Consider the following 5000-nt stretch of genomic DNA (forward strand, 5'->3'; position numbering starts at 1 on the left):
CAGGCCATAAGGACCATAGTTATGTTTGGAGGAAAAAAGGGGATGCTTGCAAGACGAAGAACACCATCCCAACCGTGAAGCACAGGGGTGGCAGCGGTGCTATGCTGCAGGAGGGACTGGTGCACTTCACAAAATAGATCATTAGGAAGAAAAAGTATGTGAATATATTGAAGCAACATCTCAAGACATCAGTCAGGAAGGTGAAGCTTGATCGCAAATGGGTCCAAGCATACTTCCAAAGTTGCTTCCCACAATAAGTTGGGGGAATTTTGGCCTATTCCTCCTGACAGAGCTGGTGTAACTGAGTCTGGTTGCTAGGCCTCCTTGCTCACACACACTTTTTCAGTTTTGCCCACACATTTTCTAGAGGATTGAGATCAGGGCTTTGTGATGGCCACTCCAATACCTTGACTTTGTTGTCTTTAAGCCATTTTGCCACAACTTTGGATGTACAGTGGGGCAAAAAAATAGCCAGCCACCAATTGTGCAAGTTCTCCCACTTAAAAAGATGAGAGAGGCCTGTAATTTTCATCATAGGTACACTTCAACTATGACAGACAAAATGAGAAAAAAAACAGAAAATCACATTGTAGGAATTGTAATGAATTTATTTGCAAATTATGGTGGAAAATAAGTATTTGGTCACCTACAAACAAGCAAGATCTGGCTCTCACAGACCTGTAGCTTCTTCATTAAGAGGCTCCTCTGTCCTCCACTTGTTACTTGTATTAGTGGCACCTGTTTGAACTTGTTATCAGTATAAAAGACACCTGTCCACAACCTCAAACAGTCACACTCCAAACTCTACTATGGCCAAGACCAAAGTACTGTCAAAGGACACCAGAAACAAAATTGTAGACCTGCACCTGGCTGGGAAGACTGAATATGCAATAGTTAAGCAGCTTGGTTTGAAGAAATCAACTGTGGAAGCAATTATTAGGAAATGGAAGACATACAAGACCACTAATAATCTCCCTCGATCTGGGGCTCCACGCAAGATCTCACCCCGTGGGGTCAAAATGATCACAGCAAAAATCCCAGAACCACACGGGGGGATCTAGTGAATGACCTGCAGAGAGCTGGGACCAACGTAACAAAGCCTACCATCAGTAACACACTACGCCGCCAGGGACTCAAATCCTGCAGTGCCTGTCGTGTCCCCCTGCTTAAGCCAGTACATGTCCAGGCCCGTCTGAAGTTTGCTAGAGAGCATTTGGATGATCAAGAAGAAGATTGGGAGAATGTCATATGGTCAGATGAAACCAAAATTGAACCTTTTGGTAAAAACTCAACAACTCGTCGTGTTTGGGGGACAAAGAATGCTGAGTTGCATCCAAAGAACACCATACCTACTATGAAGCATGGGGGTGGAAACAATGCTTTGGGGCTGTTTTTCTGCAAAGGGACCAGGACGACTGATCCGTGTAAAGGAAAGAATGAATGGGGCCATGTATCATGAGATTTTGAGTGAAAACCTCTTTCCATCAGCAAGGGCATTGAAAATGAAACATGGCTGGGTCTTTCAGCATGACAATGATCCCAAACACACCGCCCGGGCAACGAAGGAGCATTTCAAGACTGGCCTAGCCAGTCTCCAGATCTCAACCCCATAAAAAAACTTTGGAGGGAGTTGAAAGTCCGTGTTGCCCAGCAACAGCCCCAAAACATCACTGCTCTAGAGGAGATCTGCATGGACGAATGGGCCAAAATACAAGCAACAGTGTGTGAAAACCTTGTGAAGACTTACAGAAAACGTTTGACCTCTGTCATTGCCAACAAAGGGTATACAACAAAGTATTGAGATAAACTTTTGTTATTGACCAAATACCTATTTTCCACCATAATTTGCAAATAAATAAATTAAAAATCCTACAATGTGATTTTCTGGATTTTTTTTCTTCTCATTTTGTCTGTAATAGTTGAAGTGTACCTATGATGAACATTACAGGCCCCTCGTCTTTTTAAGTGGGAGAACTTGCACAATTGGTGGCTGACTAAATACTTTTTTGCCCCATTGTATGCATGGGGTCATTGTCCATTTGGAAGACCCATTTGCGACCAAGCTTTAACTTCCTGACTGATGTCTTGAGATGTTGCTTCAATATATCCACATAATTTTCCTACCTCATGATGCCATCTATTTTGTGAAGTGCACCATTCCCTCCTGCAACAACTCACCCCCACATCATGATGCTGCCACCCCCTTGCTTCACGTTTGGGATGATGTTATTCGGCTTTCAAGCCTAACCCTTTTTCCTCCAAACATAACGATGGTCATTATGGCCAAACAGTTCTATTTTTTTTTTCATCAGACCAGAGGACATTTCTCCAAATGTACGATCTTTGTCCCTTTGTGCAGTTGCAAACCGTAGTCTGGCTTTTGTATAGCGGTTTTGGAGCAGTGGCTTCTTGCTTGCCAAGCGGCCTTTCAGGTTATGTCAATATAGGACTCGTTTTACTGTGGATATAGATACTTTTGTACCTGTTTCCTCCTGCTTCTTCACAAAGTCTTTTGCTGTTGTTCTGGGATTGATTTTCACTTTCCTCACCAAAGTATGTCCATCTCTAGAAGACAGAACGCGTCTCCTTCCTGAGCGCTATGACGGATGCGTGGTCCCATGGTCTTCATAATTGCTTACTATTGTTTGTACAAATTTCTTGATAACAAACTATAGTTTTGGCAAGTCGGTTAGGACTTGCCAAAACTATAGTTTGTTATCAAGAAATTTGTGGAGTGGTTGAAACATAAGTTTTAATGACTCGAACCTAAGTGTATGTAAACTTCAGACTTCAACTGTATATATATATATATGAGAGAGGGACTAGAGAGAGAGAGGGACGAGAGAGAGAGAGGGACGAGAGAGAGAGAGGGACGAGAGAGAGAGAAAGAGAGAGATTTGCTCTCTTACATTTTCTGTAGTTTTCCGATTATCCTCCTGTTCAGGGACACACGTCACTAAACCGAGCATCACGTTCCACTCGGTTACCTGTGGTGTCACATACTCACCCACTTAATGTGCCTGGTGCCTCTTCTGCCATGCTTCTGTTCTGTTCTGACTGAAGAGTTGGCTGTGGTTCTGTTCTGACTGAAGAGTGGGCTGTGGTTCTGTTCTGACTGAAGAGAGGGCTGTGGTTCTGTTCTGACTGAAGAGTTGGCTGTGGTTCTGTTCTGACTGAAGAGTGAGCTGTGGTTCTGTTCTGGTTTAAGAGTGGGCTGTGGCTCTGTTCTGACTGAAGAGTGGGCTGTGGCTCTGTTCTGACTGAAGAGTGGGCTGTGGTTCTGTTCTGACTGAAGAGTGGGCTGTGGTTCTGTTCTGACTGCAGAGTGGGCTGTGGTTCTGTTCTGACTGAAGAGTGGGCTGTGGTTCTGTTCTGACTGAAGAGTGGGCTGTGGTTCTGTTCTGACTGAAGAGTTGGCTGTGGTTCTGTTCTGGTTTAAGAGTGGGCTGTGGTTCTGTTCTGACTGAAGAGTGGGCTGTGGTTCTGTTCTGACTGAAGAGTTGGCTGTGGTTCTGTTCTGGTTTAAGAGTGGGCTGTGGTTCTGTTCTGACTGAAGAGTGGGCTGTGGTTCTGTTCTGACTGAAGAATGGGCTGTGGTTCTGTTCTGACTGAAGAATGGGCTGTGGTTCTGTTCTGACTGAAGAGTGGGCTGTGGTTCTGTTCTGACTGAAGAGTGGGCTGTGGTTCTGTCCTGACTGAAGAATGGGCTGTGGCTCTGTTCTGACTGAAGAGTGGGCTGTGGTTCTGTTCTGACTGAAGAGTGGGCTGTGGTTCTGTTCTGACTGAAGAGTGGGCTGTGGTTCTGTTCTGACTGAAGAGTGGGCTGTGGTTCTGTTCTGACTGAATAGTGGGCTGTGGTTCTGTTCTGACTGAAGAGTGGGCTGTGGTTCTGTTCTGACTGAAGAGTGGGCTGTGGTTCTGTTCTGACTGAATAGTGGGCTGTGGTTCTGTTCTGACTGAATAGTGGGCTGTGGTTCTGTTCTGGTTGAATAGTCATTATTATGCGCCTCATAACAAGCAAATAATTTCAGCTGGAGAAGTGTAATGTACTCGGCTTTACTATAAGATTATATTATATTATATTATTCAGAGATTCCAAATGAAATAGCAGGGCCGAAGTAATCTGTTCTAATAAAAAGCGATTAAATGTGATGAAATTATTGAGACGTGTGTTAAATAAAGAGCTTAAATAACGAGCTTCAAAGCTACTCTTGTTCACACTTGCTGGGTATTACACAGGCTCTGTCTATTACACAGGCTCTGTCTATTACACAGGCTCTGTCTATTACACAGGCTCTGTCTATTACACAGGCTCTGTCTATTACACAGGCTCTGTCTATTACACAGGCTCTGTCTCTTCCCGACGTAGAGAATAGGGTGACAGAGACAGAGACAGTGTGAAGAAGAAGTGACTGGATTTTCCCAATGGGATTTACCAATAACTGGAATGTCTCAAGATTGCTTCTCAGAAACATGTTACGTTTGGAGGATACAATAGAAAAACACACACACTCACATACACATGCGCACACCCACTCACTCGCACACAGACAGGCACGCACACACACTACACACAGAAAGAAATACACCAAGGGGAGAAAGACAAAATGCCAAACGGAGTCTTTTGTTGAGCTGTCTTTCAGCACAACCTGTCAGTAACCACAGGAGGTTGCCACAAGTGTTTCCAGCTTTTGTTAAAAGTCAGATTTATAGTCAGACAGTGTGTCCTTCAGGAATCTGCTTCCTGTAAGCCCAAACAGAACCCATACACAGCACTGCCTATTCTCTATCCTCCTCTGTTTCCATGGTGGGTTGTTGTTGCAGCAGTGTGACGTGTGTGTAATTGTAGATGCCATTATGGATAACAGCATGGTTTTAGCTGAGTGGCTGCAACTGAGTTGATTGTGTGTGTCTGGTTAAAAGCAGGGAACGGTAAGCTGTCCACTTCTGTGCTGATTACGACAAAGCTCCCTGTGTGTGTTTGTGTGTGTGTATGTGTA

At 44.3% G+C, this 5000-nt stretch overlaps 1 protein-coding gene across 4 annotated transcripts in view; it reads left to right on the forward strand.

Moving 5' to 3' along the window:
- LOC135549675 (alpha-catulin-like) overlaps nucleotides 1-5000 on the forward strand; it is a 164667-nt gene that overhangs the window by 63398 nt on the left and 96269 nt on the right. The gene's annotated exons all lie outside the window — the stretch shown is intronic.

The sequence above is a fragment of the Oncorhynchus masou genome, chromosome 12 (genome assembly GCF_036934945.1).
Source record: "Oncorhynchus masou masou isolate Uvic2021 chromosome 12, UVic_Omas_1.1, whole genome shotgun sequence".
Taxonomy (NCBI): Eukaryota; Metazoa; Chordata; class Actinopteri; order Salmoniformes; family Salmonidae; genus Oncorhynchus; species Oncorhynchus masou.